General features: G+C 46.5%; 1 protein-coding gene across 4 annotated transcripts in view; it reads left to right on the forward strand.

The window, feature by feature from the left end:
• Window positions 1–15,373, forward strand: part of HECTD4 (HECT domain E3 ubiquitin protein ligase 4) — a 2,216,728-nt gene that overhangs the window by 2,195,676 nt on the left and 5,679 nt on the right. The window lies entirely within an intron of this gene.

The following is a 15,373-nucleotide window of genomic DNA, read 5'->3' on the forward strand; positions in this document are numbered from 1 at the left end:
GTTGTTTACTCCAAGAGTTGATTTTGACACCCAGTAACCAGTCTTCGTCGAAGTTTAGAGGCACAATCGGACCTTTTAGATTATTGGACACATAGATCGACAGGCCCCCTTTAGGGTGGCCGTAGTGACAGTCTCTAGCTGCTGGTTTCCAAAATTCAATGAAGCCGGTCACAGGGCTGTTTTGAATAGCCCATGTCTCTTGGAGTGCTATTACAGTGTGCCCAAATATGAAGGAGTGTGTCTCCAAGTTAGTGCTTTTGTTTTGGAGACCACTAATGTTCCATGAGCACAGAGTAAATGAAGAATCTCGCTCAGGGATTGAGGACTTTACGGATGAAAATGCTTGAGGTGTTGGTTGGACCGAGGCCTTACAGTTTGAGTTTAGAGGAGGAACTTCGGGAGGTCAGGCCATTTTTTTGCGGGACAAGACTGCCGGAAGCCAGCCCCATTCTTGAGTTTTATCCGGATTAGGGTTTATAATCAGGGGAATTGAGTTCGCTTCTGTTATACCTTGGGCGTTTTTTAAAATTGAATAAGGCCTAATTTTGGCTCCTGATTCAGTTGATTCGCTTTTTTGCAAGGTATCCAGGTGGTTTAATAGCAATGTAGGATAGCCTGGGGGGTTGTGGGAATACATTTTAATGCCCCATTCCCGAAAGAGTGCCCTGTGCCCAGGTTACTGATTTAAGTGACACAGAGTTACCTCAGAGGGTTGTATGCCTCTTGGTGGGAGGAACTCAATGGACTTGTTGTCATCCGATGTGATGGCCTCAAAACCCGGTACTCCATTTGCTAGTTTTATTATATTTGACCTGTTAAGGGTGTTGTGTCGAGCCTTTGAGGTGTATTCGGGGGCAAAGAGTATTTTAGCACCCTGAGTGTCGGGTTTAACTCCCTTACTGCTTGGACTTGCATTGAGGTGGGGAGTTGTGTCGGTTAAAGAACCTACATCTGGGCCCAGTCGAGGCTGAAAAGAATTTAGTGGGCCTCTGCTCGATATCTGGGTGTTTGGAAGTGAGATTGATTTGTTAATATGGATTACTTTTGAAAAACTGGGTCCAATGTTTGGTTTTCCCTGCCAAGATGAGCTTGAGGTAAGGGCAGGTTGAGGTTGTGTTATCATGACTGTAGTTGTTGGATCAGTGAACGATTGAGGGTCGGATACCGCTGCTTCTGCAGATGTGATAATACAGTCATGTCTGCAGCCCAAAGTCTGTTGACAGACAGTCGGGGTTAAATCTTCCTTGGGAGGGTTTTTACTAGGAAGTTGCTGCCCTAGATGTTGATTGAGGGGCACTTAGGACTTTTTTATTGATGGCGTTTACAAATAACGGGAATAATTTAGGGGGGGTCAGTTGTTGGATTTAATCTTAATTTATTTCTCTGTTTGCGCTGGCGTTTGCGCTCTCTCTTACTAATGAGGGGGTAGGGAACTGGCAGTGTATCTAAAGTGGGGTGGCCGCAGTGGCTTGGTTCGCAGGCACCGTTGCCACATTGGCACTGATAGAGTGCGAATGCCCGTTCGCTGACTCGATATTTATGACCGGTGGCGCGGTCAGCCCTGTTGGGAGGGGGGAGCCCCTGGAACAGTGGGGGACCTCTTGGTGGTCAGTCTCAATTGCCAAAGATTCCGACACCCCGCTAGGCTGTGGCGCGGCCACTGAGCCATGCAGGGGGTGAATGGTTCAGAATTCACAGTTGGGGACTTTTGGGGAAACTGGTGTAAACATTCAGGTTGATTGCCTCCCTTCAGTTGCTTAACCTCACTTATAACGGTGGATAAAAAGGCTGGAAGCGAGGACAGCGAGTCGATAATGGGCGAGCAGCAGAAAACCGATTTAACTAATTTGGAGGATGATTGTGCACCTATAATTAGATTATTTAATTTGTCCCTATGGATGACTTTGAAGGTCATCAAGAAGCCAGTGGGCTGGAAACAGTGGGAGCTCTCTTCGCCCTGAGTTCTTCATTCTCAGGATTTGGCCTCATACCATTCAGTCATAAGAAAGGCTGCTAACCTTCTGGATTTGCAGTTGCCAACTGCAGAGGTCAAGTCTATTATTTCAACAGAGGTACTGCATTCATCTGCGGTGGAACCTTTGCTTCCATCAAATGAAGCCTTGACAGATCGTAAAAGTTAGGCAGAAGCCAATGTCTGCCCCTGCTGTGTCTAGAACGGTGGCAAGGCGTTATAAGGTTGTACTGGGGGATCCAGCATTTTTATCATCGCACCCTTCGCCTGAAAGCTTGGTTGTTCAAGCGTCTCGTTCCTCTAAGCAATCCGCTGGTTCCTTCTCCCGCACTCCAGGAATAGAGACTCCAAGAAGTTGGAACAATCTATAAAAAAGGTGTTTTCATCAGCCAGCATGGCCTTAAAGTCAAGTAATGCTACGTACTTGATGGGGCGTTACATCCATGTATTGATGGACTCAGTTAAGGAGGTGATACCTAAGCTGCCAGAAAATGTCCGGGATTACTTCACTGAGGTACTGTCAGGCATGCAGGCTGCAGCCCATCAGGTGATCCTGTCTGGGCTTGATACGGCTGACTCCGTTGCCAGGGTAATGGGCTCTTCGGTGGCAACTAGGAGGCATGCCTGGTTTTGAGGGTCATGATTCTCTCCGGACGACCAGGCCATACTGTTGGATCTTCCCTTTGATGGCTCAAGGCTGTTTGGGACCAAGGCTGACTCAGCTCAACAACGGTTTAAGGATAGCAGAGCTACTGCTAGATCCTTAGGCTTGCAGTCCCAGCCTAGGAGTTTTGGTTACCGAAGATTTCGGGGTTTTGGGAAGGCTGCTCCATTTCGGGGCCAACAGCAGCAGCAACAACAGAGCCCACGGTATAGCTCATACAGAGGGAAGGGAAGAGGTTGTCTCCGAGGAGCTGCTGGACAGCAGGTCTCCTCCTCCTCCTCCTCCTCCCCTGCCCCACCACTAGCTCCGCAGGGAAGCAGCTCTAGATCCCCCATCTTGGAGCATGTTGAACCCGTGGGAGGTCGGGTGTCCCATTTTCTACAAAACTGAAATCTGTTACGTCAGATCTTTGGGTTTTGAATCTTGTAGAAAATGGGTACGCCCTTCCCTTTCCGAAGTTTCCCCCTCCTTATCTTCCTAGCCAGGGTTAGTGTTCGGAAGACCATCTTTTGCTTCTGCAACAAGAGGTCCTGTCCTTGTTACAGAAAGGTGCGATAGAGGTTGTTCCAGAGCAGGAAAGGGTTCTGAGATGCTACTCCTGGTATTTCCTGATCCCCAAAAAGGACGGGTAATTTGCCGATCCTAGACCTCAGGGTCTTGGATTTATACCTCAAACATAAGTTGTTCAAGATATTGACCCTAGCTCAGGTTCTTCTGGCGCTGATCGATTTACAGGATGCCTATTTTCACATAATCATACTAAAGTCGCATCGGAGGTATCTCCATTTTATGGTGGGGTCTCAGTATTATCAGTTTGCGGTCCTTCCTTTCAGTCTTACACCCGTGCCACCGGTCTTCACGGAGGTGATGGCAGTGGTGGCAGCGCATCTCAGAAGGTCGGGATTCCTGTTTTCCTTCATCTGGACAATTGACTGCTCAAAGCAATGTCGCCAGAGATGGAGCTTCATCATCTGCAAGTAACTACACGACTGTTGTTCCACTTTGTTTTTTTGATAAATGTACCCATATCTCATCTGGTGCCCTCTCAGCGCAACCTGTTCATAGGGGCAGTACTGGATATTACTGTGATTCATGCCTTCCCGCCTCCTAAGAGGATTCTGGACATACAGGCTATGATTCCACTGTTTCAAAATGGAGCGACTGTTACAGTCCTGAAGGTCTTATGCTTGCTTTGTCTGTTCACATCTTGCATACAGTGGTGCCTCTGCAGACAGTGGTATCAACACAGCGGAGATCTCAGGGAGGTGGTCAGAATCTCCAGAGACACTGCAGCGGAGCTATCTTGGTGGAGTGTTCCGACAACCTGCCTCAAGGTGAGCCTTTTCAACCTCCTTCTCTGGTGGCCACAGTGATAACGGATGCCTCCACTCTAGGGTGGGGAGCTCATCTGGGGGATCTGGAGATCAAGGGCCTTTGGTCTCTAGAGGAAAGATTGATTCACATCAATCTTATGAAACTACGGGTTATACGTTTGGCTCGCAAGGCCTTTCTTCCCCCCCTTCACGGTCAGTCAGTTCAGGTCCTGACGGACAACACTACAGCGATGTGGTACATCAATAAACAGGGAGGAGTAGGTTGTATCGTCTCTGCAAAGAGGCTCTGCGGCTCTAGTCCTGGACTCAGGACCACCAAATTTGCGTAGTTGCAAATCATCTGGTAGGGTGCTGAATGTGCGTGTGAAGATGGATTAAACCCAGATCAGTTGACTGGGGGTGAGTGCTTGCATTGTTCAACACTCTGTCCATCATCCCCTTTGGTTTTGCTTTGTTAGTCCTAAGTTGGCCGGGTACGCCCACTTTGCCACTGGATTCAAGCTAGCCTGGCTGATGACGGCTGATCGGCCAGAAACCGGTCCCAGGGTGCTCGTTTCCGGTCCAGGGAAGACCTGGCTTGGCAGTTCGGGCTGGACTGTTCCCATGATGCACAGGGTCAGACTGTTTGCATATGGCCATGTCTGAACTGGGGTGGCGGAGTGAGCTAAACAATGATGATGGATTAAACCCAGATCAGTTGAATGGGGGTGAGTGTTTGCATTGTTCAACACTCCGTCCATCATCCCCTTTGGTTTTGCTTTGAATGTGCGTGTGGACAGTCTCAGTCAGCAATAGTCATCATGAGTTGCATCTTCATCCGGAGGTGGTCTAGCACATTTTCAGGATGTTGGGGTTTCCTCGGTTGGACCTGTTTGCCCCTCACGAGCATGCACATTGCCTGTTGTTCTGCAGCTTCTAGTATCCGATGCGGGGAGCGTTGGGGGATGCGTTTGAAGTAAATTGGAGCTTTCGCCTTCTTAACGCGTTTTCTCCCATACCCTTGATTTCTTGGGTTCTGAGGCAGAATCACCAACACCAGCCCCAAGTCATATTGATTGCCTTGGATTGGCCAAGGAGGGTGTGGTACACAAACCTTCACCTCTCATCGCACCCTCTGCTCCGTCTCCCCCTCAGGGCAGACCTACTCTCGCAATCGCAGGGGCAGGTTCTACACCCCCACCGGTTCTACACCCCCACCTCCAGAGCCTTCACTTTAATGCCTGGATATTGAATGGGACAACCTGAGTTCTTTCTCTCGCCCAACGGATGTGGTGGATGTTATATTATCGGCAAGAAGACACTCCACCAAATCTGTCTATTCCAGTAGGTGGGTCAGATTTGTTAAATGGTGTGGAGAGATTTCAATTGATCCTTTGAAGGCCCATTTGTCTGATGATCTTAGTTTGTCTCTTTTTTAGCTCAGCTGGATTGTGCTGTAGCGACCTACAGGCTACTTGTCAGGGTTGTCAGCCTTTCTTTGTTTGCCAGACCAACCATCTTTGTTTAAGTCTCCCATTGTCATGATATTCATTAAGGGTCTCACTAATAGATTTCCTCCTCCTCCTTTTATTATACCTCAGAAGGATTTAAATTTAGTTCTTACTTTCCTATGAGTTCTCATTTCGAGCCTCTGCATAGTTGTCCGTTGAAACTTCTCTCATTCAAATTAATTGTTCTGGTTGGGATTACCTGCCAGGAGGGTTAGTGAGCTACAGGCTCTTATCTATCTCACTATCCATGCAGATAAGATGGTTCTCAGAATCAGAGCTGCTTTCCTGCATAAGGTGGTTACTCCTTTTCATCTAGGGCAGTCCATCACTTTACCCACTTTCTTTCCTCGCCCTTCCAAGGAGAAGGAGAGACTTCGCCTCCTGGACCCTAAGAGGGCGGACAGCTTCTACCTGGACAGAACCAAGGACTTCAGGCTGAACGACCAGCTCTTCATTGGTTACATGGGAAAGCTGTCCACAAGCGAACGCTGTCCAAGTGGATCATCCCGTGTGTGAGAAGTTGGCCTGGTATATGCTGACTACTAATTATATTGGGCAGCTTGTACCAGTCCAAACAACCCTTATTGATGATTAGGTTAAAGGCGACCTTTAATGAAAGCTATCCTAGTGGTAGCTATGGAGAGCAGCCTTCAGGCTAAGTCTCGAAGGAATGTAAAGCAGCTTGTTTTACTAAATCAGAACCTCCTGAATGACCAAATGAAAGGAGAACCACACAAGGAATATATAAAATATATGTATTTATTACTAAACACTCTCTGCTAACCTCTTTGAGATTAGAGAACAAAGCACACAATAATAAATCACTAGAACGACCGTAAATAGCACAATACACAGTGGGCTCCAGGGGGAGACCAAACCATTTACTAAGAAAGTGGTATAACAACCATGACTTGACTAGACACAGTGCCTAGAGCACGTAGAATTGCTGAGACCCCAAAGGAACCACCCAAGGTAGTGACACAGGGGACCCACGGAGGACGAGTGCAGTGTGAGAACAAAGGCGCGAGCTCCGTACAACTCTATGGGAAAGTCACGTTGGAATTTTAAAGATTAGGGACACTTCGGAGAGGACTTTAAGCAAACACTTTCAAACATAGAAGGTTCTAAGGCCAGCACCCTTGTGAGCACCGGAGTACTCGTGTTACATAACCCAGGAAAGCCGGGTTTATAGGTATCAAGTGATGTCGGGAATCTTTGTTGTTTTCAATGGCGTGATGCTGAAAAGTGCTGCTGCCCTGAAGAGGAAAAGTGTCTGGTGGAATCCAAGCCTGGATTCGAGGTGAGAAGAATCTGAAAGCAGAGGGGACAGAGTCTGGGTCACTTCAGGGTGACCAGGGGCTCGGTAGACAAATGCCCACCGATGTCGGTTGCTTCAGGTGAGATGACGTGATGCTTGACTCTGCAGCCAACGGGACCAGGAGACGTCCCACAAAGGATGTCAAGTGCTGGGGGGATTAGTATTCAGATGGAGCACCAACAAGCTTTGGCAACTGCAGCCCACGTGGTCAGGGGAAATCAGCTTCGGTGAGGACCAGTAAGGCCCTGGGGACTCTCCAAGCAATGGAGAGTCGGGGCATGCCTGGAGCAACCAGGAAAGCCCAAGGAAAGTTACAGTTACCTTCACAGGGACCCACATGCCAACGAACCAGGGATCGCAAAGGGACCTCGAGAGAAATCACAAAATACTAGCCCACGGAACACTCGTGGAGTGTAGGCCGGAAATCTTCAGTGGAAACACAGCTCCGGGTCAGGACTACAAGTAGCCCAAAGCACAGCCTCAGGGATTGCCGTAAAGCATATGCTGATGCAAAAGAGCACCCAAGGAAGGAGTGGGACAAACTCTGGGGACCCACCTGGGAGGGTCAGGACAGAGTGGTGGCTACACCCATGTCCTTTGTCCAGTTTCGCGCCAGAGCAGGAGCAAATGGCTCCTGCACCGGTTTGAGCTGGACTATGCTCAGGGACACCAAATGTGCAGACTCGTGTCTGTGGCTGACAGCATCCATTTTGTGATGCCCGGTCGAGAAAGCTGGTACCGGGTGTACCGGTGTGTCGCATGTGTCCCTTTAGGAGGGTGGAATCATACCTCCCTCGCCAGTTACTGGCGGGGAGGTATGATTTCAAGGTGTTTGACACCAAACACAGCATGTTTCCAAGCAGCCGTTTTAAAGGTAGCATTTACCGCGAGGTTATAATGCACTTAAATATATATGGTTGGCTGCATCACAAACAACCCCAGAAAATAGGTTCCGAAGGCTGCAGTGGGGCTCTGCTCATGCATGGGCACCCTCTCACATAAAACCCAGCACCCTGGCTTCAGGATTGATAAGGCCTGCCATAGGGGTGACTGATAGGTTTATATGTACAGTGATATAGGCTAGATATAGTGAACGAATATCTAAGTAAGGGGTGCATGCACCAACTTACACAGGCTGCAGTAGCAGACCTGTGGTGTCAGTTTGAGTGGTCTCTCAGGGGTGGCACAATACATGCTGCAGCCCCTGGGAGGCCTCTGGGATACCTGTGCCCTAGGTACATAGTATACCATATACTAGGGACTTATACGGGTACCCCAGAATCCAATCTGGAGTGTACCTAAAGTACATGCAATCAATTTAGAGGAGAAAGCAGATAAACTGGGGTCCTGATTAGCAGGATCCCAGTCAGACTAGTCAAAAACCAGCAAAACACCAGGAAAAAAATGGGGATAACCATGCAGTCAGATTCCACCTTCCTACACCGTGCATCAAGATGTGCTACGCCTTGGCCAAGAAGGAGCCACCTTAAGGTATTAAAGCTCATTCCACTAGAGCTAAGTCTTCTTGTTCGGCTTTGGCCAGAGGTGTCCCTGTTGTAGACATCTGCAAGGCGGCAACTTGGGCCTCCCTCCACACTTTAGCGAAGCATTACTACTTAGATTAGGGGGTGAGTAGGGACAACCATTCTGCATGTTGTGTGCTGCAGGATTTTTTGGTATAGGTAGATGGACATCCTCATCCAGGAGTGGGACTGGTTGGGGATTCAATTCAATAGGTGTGGAATCCACAGGTAGATGTATCCATCAGAATAACAAGTTACTTATTTTCGGTAACGCTTTTTCTGGTGGATACAGTATCTGCCTGTGGATTCCTCACTGACCCACCCGCCTCCCATTTGTCTACGTACTTATACCGAAAATAATTTTGAGTCTGAAAGTCTTGTATTCATTGTGTTTGGAAATGATATGTTGCTTTTAGGATTTCCAGTTTCCTTTCTTCTTGAATAGTATGTACATATGTTATATACTGTGTATACTTGTGAAATGTTGTTGGTTCACCTGTTTGCCTCGAAGGCACAGAAAAAATGGGTGGAGCTGACATCAGCACGCCGACGAGGTCTTCTTATGGCTCCGATGATGTCACGCGGAGTCGCGAGCGGAGCCGTGCCATTGTGACGTCCTCGTCGAGGTGGGTGAGCTATGAAAAATGTTTCTGTGGAATGCTGCATAAGGGGTAAATCCAAAAGGTGCGGAATCCACAGGCAGATACTGTATCCACCAGAATAAGCGTTACTTATTTTATTTTGAAGGTTTTAACCCTTGCAGGTATCCGAGCGCTTTACAAGGGAAGAGAGATTAACAAAAGAACACTGTATGTCATAGTTATGTCCTACTCTATAAGCAGCCGTTATGAGAGTTAGATACAATTATCATGTAAATTTGATCACAAGAAGAGATTTTACTTCTTTCTTGAAAGTGGCAGTTGAGGGATTCAGTCTGGTTTCTGGAGCGCAGTGCATTCCATATCCTAGGAGTGATTCCAGAGAAGGCACGGTTGTAAGTTTTCATTTTGGCAAATCATTGTGGTTTCAGAAGAAGATTGCTAGCCCTCCTGGTGGATCTGTTGCCACATAAGAGCACCAGTTCTCGGCCAGATACCTCAGAGTATTGTGATGAATGGCTTTGTGAGTCATGCAAGCGATTTTTTTGTTGAATTCTTGCTTCGAATGGTAGCCAGTTTAGAGCTCTACGGCCAGGGGAAATGTGGGAGTTTCTTTTGGAGCCCATGATTAGCCTGGCCACTGAGTTGATTGAGGCTCTTGGAGGAGCCGTTGTAGATCTGGGAAGTCCGCAAAGAGTTGCACTCCCGTAGTCTAGCCTTGGGATAACTTGTGCCTGAACTGCAAGTTTGAAGTCATTTGCGGGAAGGAAGGGTTTTAATTTTCTCAAAGAGTTCATCTGAATGTTTGCTCCTTTTGTTGTGGTACTGATGTGTTTCTGCATGTTTAGATTTCAGTCCAGAGTTAATCCCAGCGATTTCGCTGAGTCGATAATATGAGGTTGGCAGTTGAGAGTTGTTAGTTGTTTAAGCCATTCTTGTATGATGGTTGATCGGTTGGGTGGAGCGATTAGGAGGAATTCAGTCGTGGCGGTATTTAGTTCCAGGTGGTTTTCTGCCAACCAAGTCTGAGGTTTTTGCACCGTTAAGTTGGGAGATTTGATGTCCTCAAGAGAGGTGATCTTTAAGTATAGTTGTGTATCGTCTGCGTACATGTGGTAGTGGAAGTTTGATGAGCTGAGAATTTCAATTAGTGGTTCCATGAATAGGTTGAAAAGTGTAGGTGAGAGGGATGAGCCTTGTGGGACTCCTAATGTGACAGGGACGGCCATAGACCAGGATGAATTAACCTTGAATCTTTGGGAACTATTTTGGAGGAAAGAGGTAAATCAGTTTAGTACTGAGCCTGATAAGACCATTCTATATTTCAGGAGGTCTAGCAGATTTTCATGTTTGACGGTGTCAAAAGCCGAACATAGGTCGATTGTCCTAACTATGCAAAATGACCTTCAAGGCATAGCTTAATTACCGACTGTGTAAACTTCTGGAGGGCACAATACTTTCTCTCCTTAAAATTGTGCCATTATTGATGGTAAGGTGTGATCTGACTTCCCAGAATGGTCTAAGTTCCGAGTTAATCTTATCACCGTTTGCCCAATTATTGCAAATACACATTCCTTAACTTGTTTTACTACATCATCCCTATCACATTCACCCAACCATTTATCCTTGCTTATTGCTCTACCTCCATCACTATGTACAAAAGCAATTTGGAAATTGTTCCATACCTCATCCTCGCATTGTTCCAACTTGAATAGTAACCTAGATAAGCAATCTGCTAAAATGTTCTCTTTACCAGGAAGATACACTACCTTATAAATCTAATCTTACATATGCATAGATAATCTGGCTATCCTAGCAGATGCTCCAACAGTTCCCTCTGGTGTCAAAAGTTACATTAAGGCTTATGATCACATCTTACAGTGATAGGTTTTTCCCAAACAAAAGCTCTAAAATCATCAAGAGCCATGCACAGGCCAAAGCCCCTCCCTCGATTCCGTATAATTTTCCTCAGTCTGTGATAAGGCATGTGAAGCAAATGAAATGAAGAATTCTTTCCCATCTTTGTCTATTTGAGACAAGACAGCGCCTAATCCTTTCCCACTAGCATCAGGGGTGATATAAGCTCTAAGTTCAGGATCAAAACCTTTTAGTGCTTGAACCTTGTCAATAGTGGTCGTTCTAGCCTTGAAATCTTCTAGACAACTGGTGCACCAGTAAAATGTACTCTTATGTTTTACCAGTTGCCTCATATGGAAACTCCTAGCAGTGAAGTGTGGAATAAACTTAGAACCATATTCAACCAGACCTAAGAAGGACCGTAACTTGTCTTTGTTATTCGGACAGGGCACTTCCTTAATAGCATTCACTAAGGAAAGTTTTGGTTTCACTCCTTCAAAACTTATCTCATGCCCCAAATATGCCAATTTTTCTCAGCAAGTACATTTAGATAATTCAACAGTTAACCTTTCTCTTTTAAAATATTCATAACGCTCTGTAACCTGGAATCATGAACCTCCTTGTTTTCTCCCAAAATGTAAATTTCATCCTGAATTTTGTTTGACTCCTGTTGCTTTCCAAATAAACAGATCATAAGTCTCTGAAAAACCGAAGCTGCGGATGCCTACCCAAAAGGAATTTTTTTCAATTAAAAGCAGCCAAAAGGTGTTATAAATGCTGGATATCTCATGCAATCAGGGGTGAGGGAGATTTGGTGGTATGAAGAAGATAAATCAACTGTTGATAAGTATTTTCCCCCTTTAAACATAACACCATCTCATTTATCTTAGGCAGTGGAAAGCGTTCAATGACAATGTTGTTATTTAGGTGGCGCAAGTCAACACACAAACGTATTTTTCCGTTGCTCCGTCGTGCTATTACCAATGGAGAAATCCACTTTGAGCACTCAATAGGTTCTATTACACCAGAAGCAACAAGTTTGTCCAATTCACAAGACACTTCATCTCTGAGCATGATTGGCACACTCCTAACCTTATGAACTTTGGTCTCTGCATTGTCCTTTAAAACAATGCGACGTTTGAATCCAACCAAATTCCTTAAAGTAGCACTAAACACTTCAGGAAAATCCTTTGCTATCTTATTGGTCAGCACTGTTAGGATCAAGAATAATATGCATTTTGCGTTGGTCCACCCCCTCTAAAACTGGAGGACCCTTGTTTGCTACATAGCAAATGCACATCTGCCAGTTGAAATCCAAAAGAAAAAGATCAGCAGTCCAGCGGCATTTGTCCCAACGTAGCCACTTTCCTTCTGACAATTTGCAAGGATGTGAAGGTGCACTTCAGTCTCACCCTGATCTCCAGTAGAGGAGCCAGTTCTGCATCAGACACCCAATACACCCTGAATTTGGGGGGGTGTTGACGACGTTGCAATAGATCAAGGCATTAAAGGATGTCATTTTTGTGAATCTTTGGCTCCCAGCCAGCTTCCTGTTGCACGCTTTTGGGCCCCACAGAGCCTCGAGCGAGGTCTTATTGAATGTTTTATTTTTTTATGTGTCCAGTAGAACAGCTCAACACATCAGTCCATATTAAAACCTGTAAGTGAAAACACAACAAAAATGTAGGTCAGTTCTTGTTACGTAGCCAGTTTACATTTTACTTTGCACAATCCCACCCCGATCCCCACAAGGGTACAGTCCCCTGCCCTGACCCAGTGAATAAGCTGTTTATGTTGGCTGGGTGTCGCCCTCCCATGTTGGACTACCTTCATAACCATCAGCTGATTTAAAATCTATACCCATTCTTCCAGGTCATCCTCTTCAGCACTCCCCTCAGGTTACCACAAGCTGATCAGTCCTTGGGGTCATCAGAGCCACTTAACCCTTTAGGGTTCAGCTCCAACACTGGAGCTAATACTACGTCTTTCACAATGATGCATGCCAGTCCTGTCACCACTTATGCCAGTGAAGGACACCAATCCTATTGTCTTGTCCAACTCCAAACCACATCTGTCTCGACATCAGCCAAGGTTGCGTCAAGATCTGAAGAAGGTTAAGAACAACCAGGCCCAAGTCATTCTAGTGGCTCCAGATTGGGCCAGGATAGTGTAGTACCTGGAACTCCTGGGCATAAGTATCTGTCCTCTGATCAGACTGCCGCTTTGAGAGGATATTCTGTTGCAGCAGCAGGGTAGGGCCGTGGGCCTTGCACCTTGACCTGCACATTCTACATCTCCATGGATGGATATTTAGCTGCAGCAGTTGACTGCATTCAATCTCTTCCCCCCCCTCTCCGAAGTAGTGAATGTCATCCTTGCATCCAGGTGTCCTTCAACACAGTCTGTGTTTACGCTAGATGCTGGGACAAGTTTGTGGCTTAGTTTGGCACCCGTAATATGGACCTGTTGCAGGCCAAACTGTTGGATGTATTGTTGTTTGGTTTGTCTTCAACCCAGCAAATACTTGCAGTGGGCTCTGTTAAAGTTTATTTGGCAGCCCTTTCAACCTTTTTGAGTTTGGGGCACCAGCCATCCTTGTTCCAATCACATGTTGTGATGCAATTCATATATTTGCTCATGAACTCTTATAATGCCACAGCAGGATCTTGATTTGGTCCTTACTTTTCTTATAGGCACCCATTTTAAGCCGATGTACAACTGCCTCCTACACCTTCTGACTCTGAAAACAGTATTTCTTGTCACAATAACTTCAGCTTGCCACACGAGCGAGCTTCAGGCTCTTTCAGTCCAGCCGGCCGACACCACCTTCATGCATGATAAACTGGTGCCTAGGAGTAGAACAGCCTATTTCCTGAAGGTTTTAACTCCCTTTCCTGTTGGACAGTCCATCACGCTTCCAAGTTCTTTGTCATCCCTCACACCTTGAAGGAGGAGGAGAGATTTCATCATTTTGATGAGCAAATCAATCAATCAATCAGTATTTGTTTAGCGCAACACTATCACCCCTAGGGGGATGCTGCCTGAACTTAGTCAAAAAGTCAGGTCTTGCGTTTCTTCTTCAAGCCTTCCAGGGTGGGTGCAGTCCAGAGGTGGAGGGGCAAGTCTTTCCAGGCCTTGGCATTAATATAGGAAAAGGAGCAGCGGATGCATGGGGTGTGGGCAAGTTTGAGTGAGAAATGGAATGCAGGTGTCTTGAGGGCTGAATTTCAGTTGATGGTTTAAGTGGGACAGTGCCTGGTCATGTAAAGATTTGTGGGCATACATGAGGATCTTAAACTGGCATCTCTTCTGACCCAGAAGCCAGTGGAGGTTTCTGAGGTGTGGGGTGATATGGGTCTATTTGGGGAGGTCTAGGATGAACCGAGCTGCGGTGTTCTGTATGGTTTGTGGTCTTCTGAGTAGATAGGTGGAGATTCCGGCATAGAAGGCGTTTCCGTAGTCGAGGCGGCTGGTGACGAGTGCCTGGGTGACGGTCTTTCTGGTGTCAAGTGAGATCCATCCAAAGATTCTGCCAAGCATGCGGAGGGTGTGGAAGCAGGAGGAGGTGACTGCATTGTTTTGGCGTTTCATGGCTGAGTTGGTTGTCGATGATGATGCTCTGGTTGCGAGCACGGTTAGTCAGTGAGAGTGTTGGTCCGAGTTCTGCCAGCCATCAGGTATGGTCCCAAGTGATGGTGTTCTTCCCGAATGTCAGCACTGTAATTTAAATGTTGAAGAGGGTGGGGATGAAGAATAACCTTGGGGTATGCCACAAATGAGATTCTTCGGGCGGAGGTGAAGGGAGGCAGATGGATGCTCTGTGTGTGAGGAATGAGATGATCCATTTGAGGGCATTCTGCTGGATGCCTAAGATGTAAGATGGTAAGAGACTGTGTCGCTGAGTTTTTACATCGATCGCACCAAAGACCTTTGGGTAGATGATCAGCTCTTTATGGTGTTCTCTGGGGCAAAGAAAAGGTAGTACAGAAAAGGACTTTGCTTAGGTGGGTAGTCCTCTGTGTTTGGATGTGCTATGTGCTGGCCAAGAAGCAACCTCCAGAAGTACTCAGGGCCCATTCCCCCAGAGTCAAGAAAGCTACCTCTGCATTGGCATACAGAGTGTTTGTCCTGGATATTTCAGTGCACATGTTCACAGAGCAATACTGATTTGACAGCCAGGTCTGCCATGAAAGGCATTTTGGCCTTTCGGTCGTGCAAGTCTTTTTGGTCTGGTAGGAGCCATCCCACAGACTCACCACTTAGGGAGGTACTCCTTTGCTATCCATTTTAAAGATGAGGAATCTGCTCTTAGAAGTATCTATCAGAAGAAAAAGTTATTCCATCACACGAATAAGTTATTTATTTTTCGTAACACTGTCAGGTGGATACTGTATTCACAGATTCCTCACGACTCTTGACGATCTGTGAAATAGCCTCTCTTGATCTGAAAAGGTCCAAAATTAGGCATCTGCACACTGGTTCACAGGTGGGTGTGGACAGTGTCAAGAAAGAAACTGACGTCAAAGTGTTTTGGTTGCACTACTATGAGGTTCAAGCCTCAATGCAGAGCTGCACGCTGTCACCTACCAACAGACCAGGGATATTCTGAAAAATCT

The sequence above is a fragment of the Lissotriton helveticus genome, chromosome 11, assembly GCF_964261635.1.
Source record: "Lissotriton helveticus chromosome 11, aLisHel1.1, whole genome shotgun sequence".
In the NCBI taxonomy this organism is placed as follows: domain Eukaryota; kingdom Metazoa; phylum Chordata; class Amphibia; order Caudata; family Salamandridae; genus Lissotriton; species Lissotriton helveticus.